This window comes from Cydia pomonella, chromosome 3 (genome assembly GCF_033807575.1).
Source record: "Cydia pomonella isolate Wapato2018A chromosome 3, ilCydPomo1, whole genome shotgun sequence".
In the NCBI taxonomy this organism is placed as follows: domain Eukaryota; kingdom Metazoa; phylum Arthropoda; class Insecta; order Lepidoptera; family Tortricidae; genus Cydia; species Cydia pomonella.
The window spans coordinates 12,074,294-12,091,005 of record NC_084705.1 but is presented as its reverse complement, the minus strand read 5'-3'; the positions used below and the strand labels follow the sequence as shown (position 1 = coordinate 12,091,005).

Sequence of the window (16,712 nt, the reverse complement as noted above, 5' to 3'; positions counted from 1 at the left end):
ATAAAGGTCGATGAATGTTTCAAATATTATTATTACATTCATTCATTCAGTTTCACTTTTTTAAGGTGCATATACATTAAGGCCGTTTTAGACACATCCTAATTTAGATCGGATTGTCTATGGTTTTAGATTTTTTTTCCGATCAAAATGTGAATGGCGCCAATTTCTGCAGTCATAACCTATATTTCTTGCTTGTGTTTGACTTTCCTCATAGTCAAAAGTAGAGTGTTTAACTCGAGTAAAAGTAACCATATCACCCTCGAACTATTGGCGCTCTCACGAACTGTGCCTTCAATGCATAACCTGTCAAAAATGACAATATGGCGGACGAATGTTTGAAATTTCACCGTATTAAAGACTTATTTCGCTTAAAATTTAGTTTTTTCTTCGCAAGCGTGTTGAAAAACATAGTGTGTAACTCCGAGTTTAAGAATATTGCAAACTCAACTCTTTAATGCACGACAGCCGCCTCGTTTTCAAAATTTCATTAACCCCCGTCATTACATAATGTAATATTACAAATCAGTTCTAATCGTTCGTTAAGGCCCCTGCCTGCACGGCTACGGATAGAATAAATACAGACTTACATATTGCATAGGTGCATAAAACTTATTCGTCGGCTAAAAATAAACCATTTATTGTAATAAAACTCGATCTGATATCGCAAGCATCTTCCGTCAGTGCAAATGTGAGGCAACGTACGAGTGGCCTTAGCGCAGCGCTCTACAATAGACGGCGAACAGGGCATTGTTCCAATCGCTTACCGAGCAAGTAAATCGAAAGGCTCAGCCAATCTTTATCAGTTTGTTCTCCTATAGCGCATAACTTAAAGATCATAGTTACATCGGTTTTTCTGTTATTTTGTTAACTCATTGAGTGCCACCAGTGCCAGGAACCCACCCAGTTCTCTATTCGTAGTCGCTTTCCTCTACAAAGCGGGAAAACGCTGGGATTGGCTACGAGCGTAGTACTACGAAACATATCTTTTGTACAAACATTACATATGTTTTGATAGTAGTGCTACGAAAACGTTGACAGTGAATGCTTTAAAGGGTATAGTTTGCCTGTGCTCGGTAAGCGACCAGAATACACGGCCAGCTTCTCGGAAACGATACGGTTATGCAGAACGACGGCCCGCCTCGAACGAGCAAAGATAGAATCCGGAGGAAATTCAAATAAACGCCACCAAGCTTACCAAGAGACGAAACGTGAAAGGATTTAGGTTTGTTCTGTGCTGAACAAAAATTGTTTAATATTCCAACGGAAATAGGAATGCAAATGCGACTGATTTATTAATGGGCGGCGATAGTTTCTATTGCAAGTTAGAATAATGTTGTGGTTGGATAATATTTTATATGCCGCGCTGACAACTTTATGGCAGTTTGTGATTCGCGCTGAGTTGTTAACGTGCGCTTGTGATTTAAGGGTTGAATTGTTAATGCTGAGTATTTACTCGAAGACAAATTGCTGCTTGGACTTTTTGTAGGAAGGTAATAGTTATAAGGTACTTTTCATACTATCCGTCTGAAATAATTATTTTAATCATATACATACCTTTAAAAGTTTTATTAAATAAGCGTTAGGGCCCCAAATACATGGTTGCAACTACCAGCGACCAAACAAAAAGTAGTCTTGTAGTTTTTGGTTTACATCTCTTAGGATTCGATATAATCTAATGACAAGTTTTTTTAGCGATTGCAGCGCCATATACGCTTAAGGCCCCGTGGGTACAGAAGAGGGAAGAGAAGAAGTCACTTTCACTGAGCGTCAGCGTGAGCAATATGGCAAATTTTTAAGGCACATGCCTTAAAAATTTCACGAACAACCAGGTTTCGAATCGATGAAGTTACTAGAGAAAGGCCAGAAGATTGCTGATTAATTTTCTGGTAACCATACTGTGATCTAAAAAAAGCGGCCAAGTGCGAGTCGGACTCGCCCATGAAGGGTTCCGTACCATTTATGACGCATTAAAAAAAACTACTTACTAGATCTCATTCAAACCAATTTTCGGTGGAAGTTTGCATGGTATATATTTTTTTATGCACATCATATATATATTTATTTTATTTTATCATTCTCTTATTTTAGAAATTACAGACGGGACACATTTTACCACTTTGGAAGTGTCTCTCGCGCAAACTATTCAGTTTAGAAAAAAATGATATTAGAAACCTCAATATCATTTTTGAACCTATTCATAGATACCACACACGTATGGGTTTGATAAAAAAAAAATGAGTTTCAGTACTAAGTAAGGGGAACCTCCAAAATTTATTGTTTTTTTTTTGTGTGAAAATCTTAATGCGGTTCACAGAATACATCTACTTACCAAGTTTCAACAGTATAGTTCTTATAGTTTCGGAAAAAAGTGTCTGTGACATACGGACGGACAGACATGACGAATCCATAAGTGTTCAATTTTTTTGCCATTTGGCTACGGAACCCTAAAAAGCGCTACGATTTTTCATAAACTCTGCTGGCTGAATCTTATGCTTTGAGAGTTTATCCTAATTTAATTTTCTTTCTTTAAATTAAAAATTTTTTATGCTATATTTTAAATGGAAAGTTTTTTTTAAATAATATTTCGTTCGCACACCGGAGCCGCATGGATTCAATTATTTTTCAATATAAAGACTGACTAAAATAGCATGTCAGTTCTATTGCGCTCTCCTCGTCCAGCGGTTCGGGGCTTATCATCGGTTAAGCTTGTATATATGTATGTATGTATGTCACTTTATTGCACATAAACAGGTTAACATAAAACAGACTAAACAAAACAAAAAATATTATATACAAAGGCGAACTTATCCCTAAAAGGGATTTCTTCCAGCTAACCTTTGAGAAAATCCGAAAGGATCAAACACTAACAGGTGAAAGACAAATCAATAATAACAGTAGCAATATGAGAATTTTGGATACATATAAAAGATAAATTTTGCAAGCGCTCCAGCTTGTCAAGCAGCTCCTCCCTGAGGTCCACAAAAGCAATGTCCCCATAATCGAAGAGTGGCAGTAGTAGAGAGTGAGCAAGACAGACTAGTAGAAAGAGGACAACAACAACAAGGAGGAGGAGGAAGAGGAGGATTTTAGTAGAAGGAGGGTTTGTCGAACAGCTATGACTTTTGACGACGATTACGACGTTCAAGAATCATTTTACCCTTGACCTCGGTTCGAAAAGCAATGTGCCCCGCCTACTGCCACTCTAGGCTATGCCAACGACTTTTTATCTTGTGGATCTCCTCATTTGTAATTCGTATCAGCATACATACACAAGATGGGCAGTACTTAAATCTTATGCTTGGCAAGCAACCTTTATCTTTTTGCGAACCTGACTGCTGAAATTTACATACAATACATTACTACAATAACGTGATGTGACTAATGAGAAATTGATGGTTGTAGGATGAACTTTATACATATCCACAATTTTTCATGATGGGGGGTCATGAATTATCTGGATCTAACACAGATTACAAAACATAAAATTGTCACTGCTTTCAATCATAGCTGAATAATTCAATTCAACGCCCGCGCGCAAAGACGCAAAAATAATTATGTTCCGTTACATAATAATACTTAGTTAGGATACAAATCAAACATTATGCCTAATTAAATAAAACTAAGTGAACGGATTATATCGCGTATAATGAATTCCAATTAAAAAGAGTCGCACCGTAAGGGTTTTTTGTACGGAAACACCTTTTTGGCACGGACCACTAAAAGGTACAAAATTTATCAAGAACGGCGCTAAAATATGAGTAGTTGTGTATAGTGACGGTTTTTTGTCATCTACCTACTAGGCTCCAGAGAGCCTCTGTGAGAAGTCATACGAGCCCCATTTTGCCATTAAAAAAAGGGCAAAAACTAATTAGATAAAAAAAATTTAAACAATTATTAAACCTGCTGAAAGTGTTGTATAGTACATAGTTATTTTTACTCTGTGGTTGACATGCTGCTGTCATATTTAGCTATGTTTCGGTTAATTTTATATATATGTAATTGTGTGTGTGAATGTAGGCTTCATAACGGTTTAGCAACACCCACTTTTTCGATTAACTTCTCTTTTTCCGCTACCCAAAGGTTGTCTGGAAGAGATCGCTTTTTAGCGATAAGACCGCCTGTTGTCTGCCTCTACATTTAATCAATTGTTTATTTTTCTTGTATCTTTTTACTGAGGTGTGGCAACAAAGAGTATTCTATCTGTCTATCTATCTATGTTCGTTAATCAATTTATTAAAAATGTAACTCGTAGAGCAACCGGACAAACGGCATACACACGAAATATTTGCACAAGCTGAAACGTAGACGCTTCGCTCGCTCCGTCAATTTGTGTTTGGGCTCGTGAAGGTATAAATTTATTATAATAGATTGACTTATGATTATGATTATTAATTTGTTATGCTAACAATAGTTTGGACCTGGGTACGTCCTTAAACTACGTCCACAAAAGAGGTATGGGCATTGTGAATGTCATCTCGCTCTGTGTGGTAGGGCACAGCACAGCGGATGTCATTCCAGATCTAGAGCAGAGCCCAACTGGGGAAGTACCTCCACCTTACAGAAAATCGCAGCCAAATAACACTAGACCCTACTCATAGTGTTGTGTTCCTGCCGGTGAGTAAGGTTGCCAGAGCTCAACGAGGGGCGGGAGGGGGTTAGGGTCGGCAACGCGCATGGAACTCCTCTGGAGTTGCAGGCGTACATAGGCTACGGATACTGCTTACCATCAGGCGGACCGTATGCTTGCTTGCCACTGACGTAGTATAAAAAAAAACAATACTTTCGATTTCGGTTGAGTAATAATTAACTAAAACATTTAAATATTTCCTCTTTCAATTAATGTAAAAGTACGCCACCTATAGGTACTAATTTAAAACCTCCAAAATAAAAACCGAACTAAGTCATTCAAGTCTAAAAGGATGGAAAATCTTTTATCCTTGTAAGCATGCTTACTGTTTTCAAAAGATTGAATATGATTCGAAATTACCAACTCTAAAACTTTTTGATACTTCATAAAGAAATACTTAACTGAACATAAAAGTTTATTCTTTCTCCTCCTAACAACATTTAGATGGTACATTTTTGAGGATATAATATTATTATCCTATTGTAATATAAATCTATATATATTTTGTAATATAAACCCAAACCGTCACACGGATGAGACCCCTCTCAGCCTCCGCCTGTGTCCAGCAGGAGGACATACTTATAATAAAGGCTGTATTATTACGAGTGTTACCTGTCTTTATTCATCACGGAACAATGAACAATGGTGTTCCGAACCTTCATGAGGCGTGCACAGAGCCTAAGCCAACTCGTAGACGTTCTTTTGACACTAATGAGATCTAAGGGGTATACATATTTAGTAACAAAAAAACAATTTATAGAGCAACGACTTTCGCCGATTTGTGTGCCACAAGCTGATTTGAAATTTAGTTCTTCCTAGTTGGTTCGAGTGCCAGGGGCCGTTTGTATTAGTTGGGGGTGAGATTGGTGAGAGTGGTGAGCAAAGGCGTTGTAAAAATCAATTGAAACTACAATTTATTAAATAGGACTTTTGTGAGCTAATTATGTATTCGTTTCGTCAATTTGGCACATATTTATAATCGTATCTCAGGGTTCACCCAGAAATCATGTGGCCAAACTTTGCCTACCTGTTGATCCATTAATCCATTTATTATATTATAGTAAACTGTAGTTATTGAAAGTAAAACTCATTATTAATTAAGCGAGTGCAGATATCAACAAACGATTGGCAGCTATATTAAGTTACCGCAATCACATTATATTAACAGTTGGGTTTCGCCTGCGGTCGTCACCGCCGCAGAGTAATCAAGTCCTGCCCGCGTAGCCAACGTGCCTATCGTTCACGCTCCGTGGCGAACGAAACACAACTGTCACAGTCGCACTCATATAGAAGAGTGATAGAGAGAGAGGACTACACTACGGAGCATTAACGATTGTAACGTTGGCTACGCGGCCTGGGTGCTTAGCCAACGTGCTAATCGTTAACGCTCCAAAGCTTAGCGTAGTCATCTCTCTCTCTATCACTCTTTACGATTAGTGCGACAGTCACAGTTGCGTTTCGTTCGCAACGGAGCGTTAACGATTGGCACGTTGGCTACGCCACCTGTATTGAAACATTTAAGCGATTACTGTTGAAAATGTTAGAATTATTACATTACTAAATAGTATCATAATAGATATACAATAATCATAGCCAAAATAATAATTATAAGGTCGTTTTATTAATAAGTTACAGTTGTCGCCATTTGAACAGTCATCAGCAGAAGTAGCTAATTGGCGAGGAGCTTAAAATAATCTGAAGACAACATATTTTATTTAATGATATAGGCAAACGAGCAGACGGATCACCTATGCACCTATTCAATCCTGATCAATTGTTAAGTAAAAGCTTTGTACCACTACTGTTGCCGATTTTACTTATAGTAAGTATATTGTTTTGCTTTAACTTGCAATTTGTTTATAGTTAATAAAATTATGACATTAGAATTTTTTTATAAGTAATCCATTATGACATTTTTTTTCTTTGAATCTTTGTTCTCTACCTATAACACAAGCTTGAATTTGTGAAAAAATAAATGTATATTCGAGAACCAAATGCTGTACATAAGTAGAATATCATGTCAGTCAGTCAGTAATATAATAAGAAGCCGATTTTCATGTTTGTATCTCAATAATTATTTCAGATATAATACATAGTCGTTTCTTACTGTTTCGAATCGTTAAAAATGCACCAGTTTTTGATCCTTTTTCTTTAGGTTAAATTATTAATGATTTTAATACTAATCGATTTCATTTATTTCCAGATAGTTATTTAATCATAATTTAATAAAGTGACCTTTTAATGAATGTTATTCAAGTCGTATATCATTGTATCGAAATATTCAATGTATAAATTCAACCATCATTTAAATCTCTATGTTCAAAATTAACCACGGAAATTTTACATTCAAAATTCTGACAGTTCGTACAGCTTTCAAAAACTTACCGGCTGTTCTCTGATTTCCCAACGACTACATATTATTATCGCCTTTTTGTATGTTTGTAATTTGGATAGTAAACCAGCTTGTTACGTACCCAATTTATTTTGCGGACCTTAATACCCTGCTACTCCTGCTTGAGTTCAATAAGGACCAAAATAATACTTTTATAAAACGTCTATTTTCCAAGAGTGCCGTATTTTTTTATAACTATTTTGGTATATGGATAAAGTTTATATATAGATATAAGGTTTACATTTAATGTAAACCTTATTATTTAAAAACCCTTCTTTTACTACTATTTCACTTTAAATTATGATAGGCGACCTCGAACGGCTGAAGTTCTCTTTCGGAGCGATTATTTCCGAAAATAGTCTCTTTATTACAAATTATTCTCGAAGACCCTATCAAAAAAAATTCAAAAATTGATTGTAGGTACACAAAATTGTTTACAGGGGTATTAAGATTAACCTAATACAATTGGCTAACAAATATACTTGTCAGATAGTCGGGCCATGGTCAGTGTAGGGTTCCGTAGCTACCCGTCCGTCACAATAGGCGACCTCGAACGGCTGAAGTTCTCTTTCGGAGCGATTATTTCCGAAAATAGTCTCTTTATTAAAAATTGATCTCGAAGACCCTATAAAAAAAAAAAAACAAAAATTGATTGTAGGTACACAAAATTGTTTACAGGGGGGTTTAGATTAACCTAATACAATTGGCTAGCAAATATACTTGCCAGTTTGCTCTGGCTCCTACACTAGGCTCAGCCTGTCTCGTAGGTAACCCAGACTCAAATGAGTTTATACAATTGATACTTAAAGCCATAAGAAGAGGAAATAGTAAAAGATAATAATTTTACATTTTTACTAAACTATTAATAAACAAGCAATTTAAAACTATATAAAAACTAAATTAAACTAATTTAGATTTATCAATCTGTGTGCGACTTGATCAAGTTGATTGTTGCGAGTGAGGGTGCGTGTGTGTGTGTATTCGTTTTGAAAGACCTATCCAACGGCACTTCAATGCGAAAAAAATAACGTAATACCCACTGTACGTGTAGGGGAGGTGCCTTTTTTCTATTTTTTTTACCACTTTGACAGCTTGATTGATTTATATATCCATGCCCAATTGCAGCTTTCTAATACTAAACAGTCGATGCAAATTACAAGTGGTTACGTTGATTGTATTATTAGCAGGTCAGTACGTTTTGTTTTGTTAGAACTCGATACAATATAATTTCTTGTCTAAGCGACAAGCGTACTACTGTCGTGTGGTTAGTTAGATTGGAAGAGGTTATATTCATTGTGCCAAATAAATGTATTTTGATCACACCTACCGTTCTTTTAATATTATGGTTAGACCCCTTATACTTCGCAAACCTAAAAATACACATATTATTGTTTTGTTTTGTAATTTACATCCGTATGGTGGCTCCTTTCCCGCCTGTCTAAAAGAAATAGTGTTTACCGGCAAAATTTGTTTATGATTTATAGTCAGCTGCCTACGACACGTGGAAGATTGTCATGAATAATGGTGGCTGGTGACAAGCTGTCAACGGGACAGGCGCCGTGGGCAGCGCGGCCCACTGGGAATCCGTGCGGACTTTATTTTAACACTCCGACAACATGTTTTGTATATTGTAAATTTATGAAAAGTGAATGCACCGCCAAGCTTTTCTATACGGGGTCAGAATTCTAATAGTAACCGTAGATGTCTGATGTTATTTTCATATAAATATGTAATTAAAATTATTTATTACTATTCCCAAGTAAACAAACATGTACCTATTCTTAATTTTTTTCATTTATAAACAGGTCACTGACGTTATAAATCTAATGTAGTTCGAACATTTCTTTCTGCATGGTTCCTAATCGTTGATCAATGAAATTAGCATTCGATAGAAGCTTTAGCTGGTACTTTGTGTTCCTGTTATCCCTTATTTTATAAGAGATAATGAGTTCCCATCGCAAAATCTCCTCGGTTTTCATTTGTCGCGATCTATGGAACCTATGAAACTAATACATCAGCCTAACTAAAAACTAAACCCGTGTCCTTCTTAACTGTTCCCCTATCCCCTAGTGTACAATATCAATAGCGAAACGTGACGTACGCGTTTGCGTTAAGTCTCATTTATGTCTATTTCCCCTTTTTTAACGTTAAAAAGGAAATTAGTTAAATTCATTGTTAACAAATTTAAATCTGTAAAGCAAGTAAACTGTATTCAACCGATTTGTTTGGCAATTTATGGAGCTTGAATTTGAGTCCAGCTGGATTTATTAGGGCAGATCAACTTCACAGAAATTTATTAGGCGAGCGCTTTAAACGACCAGTGAAAGAAACCAGTACCGTCAAACGGGGTGAATAGGGACAATTTTGAATTTTAAGTGAGATTTTAAAGAAACTTCCGTGAGCGCGACAAATGTTAAGGTTTAAAATGTTTTTCATGTTTGAGAATCGATTAATGATAGAAATATTTCATAATATTTTTTTCTAAATGTCCATTTTTTTAATATTCGCCATGCCTATTCATACTAGGTTCGGGGCAATAGGGACGGATGAGGTAACAAAAGGGAAATGTGATCAGGGTTGTCAAAATATAATAAGCTGACAGTTAGGTAAATATTAAAAGTTAAAACACGAATAAACTATAAATAAAAATATTTTATTATTAAGTATTCACTGAAAAAAAAGCACTGGTGGCCTAGCGGTAAGAGCGTGCGACTTGCAATCCGGAGGTCGCGGGTTACCAGTCGCTTTTCGGTGAAGGAAAACATCGTGAGTAAACCGGACTAATCCCAACAAGGCCTTTTTTTTTTTTTTTTTTCTAGTGGGGAAAATGCATTACGCATACCACCCGGGTGCGGGGGGCGACCCGAGTGGTTATGTGGGACTCCCGTCCAGGCTAATGAGGCCAACGGTATACCCACTAAAAACCCCCCATATGTCACCTCGCCGCCTTATTGGTGGGGTTACGGGAACGCTTGCGCACTCATCCGCGACCCCACCGGCGGCAGCCGCCCGCGAGCGGCTCCCTCGCAAATGCCCGAAGGCCCTTCACGCGAGGCGCGCCAGATGGTTCGACGCGCCTTCCTCCTCGGCCTCCGTCCTGCAGTGTAGCGGACCCCCCCGAGCCCGCCACAAGGAGGCCACGGGCGCCAGTAAACTCCCAGCGCCCGGCGGCAGATGAGGTCCATGGTTCTGCCGCAAACCACAACTCGGCTGCAGAGGACAGGGAGAACGGCACACCGTAATACCGACACTCCTCTTCCTCTGCAGCCCCACCAACGCCGCTACTGCGGAACGGCCCCGCCAAGGTCGCAGGGGATAGGGAGAGTGGCGCATCGTGATACCATCACGCCTCTTCCCCTGCGATCCCACCTCGGCCGTCGAGGATAGAGAGAACGGCTCACCGCAATACCGACACTCCTCTTCCTCGACGGTCCACCTCCAAACGCGTCACAAGCGGGCTTATCAAGCCCACTTGGAGCGTCCTCCTCGGACCAGCCAGCACCTCAAACAGGCCGGCCCTGGTTGCCTCTTCGCTTCACCGTGGGAGACCAAGCCACGGCTACTAAGCCCCTCCACCACAACAAGGTGGGCAACAAATATATACAATTTTTGTTAGATATTTTCTAAGAATTTATCAGGAAAATGACATTCCTTATTTCTGTCCCTATTCACCCCGCCATCCCTGTTCACCCTGTTTGACGCTATCTGGTATTCGTTAGAATTTAAAGATATTATTAGAGATTTCCACAAGTTCGTTAGGCTCGTGGATCTGTGCCTTATTCACAATTATATAATGTCGTTTATTTTATTATAGCTTTATTACTGCTAGGGAGTAGTTTAGTTTAATTAATTATTAATTTAACTTGTTTTAGAAGTTTTCCACAAAACGAAATAGGATTATTTTACAACATTTGTGAAATTGTTGTTACTAAATACATTAATAGTTTTGCTCATTTTGATATTACGAGTATTCTGTAGAAAGTTTTAAACTAATGAATTATTACTTGAAATATAACATTATTTTGAGACGGAATATCTTAATAAGATTGTCTAATCATATTTTTCATTACACACTGGCAGGCGCGCGTAACAAATATACCGACCCACACTTAATTTGCAAAGCGGAACACTAGCGAGGAAGCTTAACAAAAAGTGTAGTTTTATATTGTTTTTTTACACGTTTTAATTAAGGGACAATGCCATCAAAAAAATCACACGGGAACTAGACTATATACGCAAGGGCAGACTCAAACCAAAATCTTAAAATGTAAAAATGGGAACGTTAGAAAAAATCACGAAAACATGTTGGTATTTTCATTTATTTTCAGTAGTATATTGTTACGCTGCATACCATAGCAGTATATAGGTAATGTTACTATGAAATAAGTACTCGTAATGATATTGCTGAGGGATATGACGAGTTTTTTTTTGTAACAGAAGTATATTTATTTTCAGAATAATATCTCCCATAGCACGCTACGCGCGGCGCGCCATATCTTTTGTTTCCTTCTAATTTTCTGGCTTTAGGCCTCCTCTTAAGGCGCCGTGAGTCCTTGTCCGAACGCAGCTCACTGAACCGCAGCGCTGAGTTATTGAATTGTTATTTTTAGTTCGTTCCAACAAAAAAGTAAACGATGAGTTCGTTCAAAAATAACACACTTTAGAAGATCCTTTCACGTTAGTAGCTTTTATGCAAAAATATTTACAAATTTTTAATGGTGCGTTTAAAACTTATGCTTGTGATTATTTCTATCAAGTGAAAGTTGTTGAATTAGGGTTCGAACCGATGAAGTTACTAGTGAAAGGCCTTAAGATTGCTATTCATATTTTTGGCAATCGTATTATGATCTAAAAAAGCGCTACGATTTGTTGTGTATTAATAGCCCTGCTGGCTGAATCCACTGCACCTTAAGAACGCGCCACACCAGTGCGTATTTTGCGCAACTCTGGCCTAATGCCTAGGAATACGCGTTCATAGAACGCGAACAAGCAAAGTAGGAACGGTCAAGTTTACAAACATCTTTACAAGCCCATGTTCCAAAAATATATGAACACTACCTTTTTATCAGTGCCTGAGAAGCGTATAAAGATATTTGTGAACTCGGCTCTATAGAAATATAATTATATACACTTTACTTTATTCTCTGTAGGTATTTGTACTTATGTAAGACGGCGCATGCAGGGCGATTAGAATTGTATAATCTTGTTATGAAACGGCTATGGCAGAGCTGTTTGTATTGAAGAAATCTCGCTTACAGACCATATCCATAACCGTCAAACAAGATTATAGATATCGAATCTCAAGGCTTCTGTTGGGTCCAGTAGCGTAATGAAAGCGGTTGGTCTATTCAGGGGCTTGGGACCGTGCTGCAATGAATCTGGTGAGGCCCGGCCGATCCGATAGGTGAATGAACTGTGATATTACAATTTTTTTTAAATATATTAAATTTAGGTAACTCTGTAATCTATACAATAAGCAAACTATCAAATTACACGCAAGTGATATACGATAATGGCGTCTCGTGGATTGGGGATGGGATAATTTACATTGATCCGGTGCTGGTTGTGCGCCATCAATACGGCCAGGGCAGCAATTAGTTCCCCAGTAGCCCTCACGGGATATTTATCTCGGACCCATGTTTACTGATTGTTCAAATCAAATAAAACTATCCTCAATTTGTGGCAGCTATAATCGGCTTAAAGATAATGCCAAGCTATTAATCCTGAACATACACAATTGTAATTATTAATTATGCGAGTACAATCAATAATACCGTTACGAATTACTTACTGATTTACGTAACAATGCTTTAAGTAAAGCTTGACGCACAATCGTAGAATTCAACAACGGTCGAAAACTCATATTTTAAATGCTTCACAAAATCTATTATTGCTAACCGGTTTATTTCCTTGCAACATAAATTATACAATTTATGATGTTTTATGATTTGAATTTAAATAAATGTGCTATAAATTCCCGTTAATGTAACAAGACTAGTTATCTGATGAAAATCTAGAGAACCGTCGGGTTTCGAGAAAATTCTACTCCATTGCCAATTTAATCACTTTGGTAACGTTCAATTAGCATAATACCGAGCAAAATGAGACATCGGACTGGCTTGATGATGTAAATATTTTTTCACGTCAGCAGCTCGAACAACGGTAATTTGCTGCTTAAAAACAGTGAGCAAAATCGCATTTTGCTCACCGAGTGAGACAAATTAACATTCAAGTGACCTTTAGATTCGAATGTCATTTCAACGTGCGGGGCCTAATACAAGTTCGAAATAGTTGGATTCTATTGTCTTTATCCCTTTCATGTCATTAGCAAAAAGAAAGAGACAAAAAAAGTGCATACGTAATTCAACGGTATATTGACGTTTTATAATAGACCCCCGAAATAAGTCAGACCGCATCGTTCCAAAACACCCTACGAGTCTTCATTCGTAATAATTAATTAATGAAATAAAAGTTTATAATTTAATAAAAACACCATATTTTACGTATTTTATTATACAATCAAAACAATGAACTTATACAAATTTACGCAGTAAATAATTCTACTTGACTACTTTTAACGATCTCTACTTTAGTTGACAAATAGTAGTATCCGCAATTCGGACCGTATCTTACAAAGTTTTTTTTTACAAAAAAAAGTTGCCAATTGAACTGTCAATTGATGTTCGTTAATTCATTGTTTTCGTATTATTTTATTGAAATTTCTTTCGTTTTGTTTTATTGCGGTAATTAAAGTTAATTGTTAGAATACCTTCAGAAAACATGAGTGAAATAGTGATCCGTCCGTCTGGATTACATTTTTTCAGGTTTTTTTTTTGATAGCTGACTGACGTGAAAATTTTTGTGTACTACACGAGATCAAAGTTATTTACATCTCGTGCGCTTTTGAGTCCCTTACTACACTCAAGATTCTAAATTAGATTCACTCGCTACGCTCGTGAATCTATTATAGAATCTTTCGCTTGCACGGGACTCAAAACAAGCACTCGAAGAAATATCAAACTTTGCTCTCTTGTTGTACAAATAACTATTTCATCTCTCCCGTTCGGAAAATTCACCTTTCATAGGCTGATATCCAGGTGGAAAATTTGTATTTCCCACCCTAGGGCGGAAAGTTTTTTTTTTTATTTGTACTTCGAGCAACGGCTAACAGCCATATATGGCATATTGTTCAGTTAAAAGCTCACATATTAGCTTCTGCGTTTTCAGACCAAGTATTATCGAAATTAAATGTCGATTCCATTGCATTATTAAAAAATAATACTACCTATGTACTAGTATTTAATATTTAAATGTATGAAATCAACAAATATTTGTTACTAAATCAATATAAATGACGTCAATGTTATAGTCTGGCTAGCCAAATAATGTTGACAGATTTTTCCGTGTTGTATCACCAATTGTCTATGATTTAAAAAAAATGGCTAAAGGCTGTTGTCAATTTATGTCATTCATTCAAATTGTTCGCGGTTTATAAGGGGTTTATTTTAAATAATATTAATAATGACTATACGGGATGGGGTCCGCAAACTATTATTTAAGCTTATTAGTACGACAATGTGCGAAGTTCACGTAAAGTGTTGTATAACAAAAAACTGCTATATTTACAAGTCGTATACAATTTAGTAGGTTGGTGCTCTATTACGATAAGATCGGATTGTCTATGGTTTTTTTTTTTTATGTAATAGCGCCATTTACATTTTTATCGGAAAACAATCTAAATTCCAGTTATAACCTACATTTCTTGTGATTGACTTTCCTCATAGTCGAAATGAAAAGTAGTGTTTAACTCGGGTAAAATTAACCATCTCACCCTCGAACTATTATTATAATTAGTATAGGTATTGGTATAATTTGTAAATATCTCGGGTGATATGGTTGACTTTCCACCCTTAGTTAACAATCTACTAGAAAATATTTGCACGGCTCCGCTAGGTGTTCACCGGATGAATGAACACAAGTGCTGAATGCACTTGTAGATTGTACGAAAGAAAAAGCAAGCATGCACATTAGTAATAATGCAACCGACAAGACTACATATTAGGTATTTTTTGAATTGGTAACCTATTTTTTTAATGTAACTTTAGATAAAATATCGCTACTGCAATATGCAGGTAGTTATAAATTGTATATTAGAAGCGTTAGCAAAGGTCTCCGTTTCAGCATGGGCAAAAATGCTTTGGTATGTCAGGATGTTGTCCTCTACAGATCAGAATCCTCAACCGATTATCGTGAAATTTTGTAGACAGGTTCGATGATTAAATATCTTATTTTTTTCATTCAAGTATTTGGAATATTTTCAAAATGGCGGAACCTTACATTTATCCAGAGGTCCACAGCTCACAGAGACACTAGTTTTAATTATTATCATCATTTCTCGGTTTTGGTCCATTGACCGAAAAAACATAATAAGATTAGCTATTATGATTGAAGATAAGACGATAAATACCTCTAGGACTATAAATATCTCTCTTCTGTTCTCGTCTATTACGATTTAAAATGTTTTTCTATCCCGGTCTACTCTTTATTCGGTCTTTGAACTGAAATGCTTAAGAGAAACTTTGAAATAAGGTTTCCATCTACACGTAATGCTGGCGACCTGCGAGCGCAGCGGTTCAAGTTCTGACGCCGCGTCAGCGGGCAGTAATTGAATCTCGTGGGTCTGACACCCGGCCCGCGAGCCGATTGCTTATGAGCACTTCAAGCCGAGGCTTCATTCCTTTTAATACTTTATTCCGATTTAACAAACTATATTAAATAAGTACTGCTTTCTAACATGCTAATATATTTAAAATTATGAAGTGCGAACAGTATATTGTGGGTAATATATATTTTGGTTTTCATGTAATTGAGTGCCCAGTAGGGGAGCGTGGAGCTTGTATTAACAAAATTAAAACTTATAGAGATATATTTTTAAGAGACGCTTAACATAATATTGTTAATATGTTAAGCATCTACATGACGGAAATTTATACATCTTTACTATTTAGATGCAAAATGCCGATTGGATTGCTCCGTTTCGCAGAACGAAAAAAATCAGCGGTTAATACGCGGTTAGCGGCAGTGTTGGGCATAATTCATTTAATTTTTAATTGCATTACGCATTAAATTACATTTAATGCAATTACTTATAATGCATTACGCTCGTAATTGAATTAAATTTAATTTGAATTACCTGGTAATTTTTAATTGAAATTACATTAATTCGTAATTGCATTACACAATTACGTTGTGTAAACTATTTATTACTTATACAAACAAATTTACCCACGTGGAATGGTTAAGAATAATATTCAGTATAGTTTAAAACATTTACTGGATAAACATTTACCAAAATACAAATTAAATTACTAATAAGCATTTAAAGGAAGTGCTTAGGTATAAGTATTTTTTTAGTCTTACATTTTCTTAGTAAAATGATTTTAAGTGCAAATCTTCGAATGGTAATATAATCATATCCGGGAGGTACAGTCAACTGCAAAAGTGTACATATATGTGTCAGTCCTAAACAAAAGGGACCTTGTGGCGGAAATTGAGTTATCTAAGGGATATAAATCTAGAAACATATACCTAACTATTAATACAAGAATCAACCCACCCAAAAATACCGCCATAAGGTCCCTTTTGTTTTGTACTGACACAAATAGCGTCCAAAGTTGAATGTAAGAACTAAAA

The 16,712-nt window shown here is 36.5% G+C and overlaps 1 protein-coding gene across 2 annotated transcripts in view; it reads left to right on the top strand.

The window, feature by feature from the left end:
• LOC133516085 (lachesin-like) overlaps positions 1–16,712 on the top strand; it is a 114,451-nt gene that overhangs the window by 44,917 nt on the left and 52,822 nt on the right. The window contains exon 1 of one of the 2 annotated variants that reach the window (XM_061848799.1): positions 70–1,490. The exons of the other annotated variant lie outside the window; for it this stretch is intronic. The gene's annotated coding sequence lies outside the window, so the exon portion shown is untranslated. Of the gene's footprint in view, positions 1–69; positions 1,491–16,712 lie in introns of those variants that run through there. 2 annotated transcript variants of the gene reach the window in all.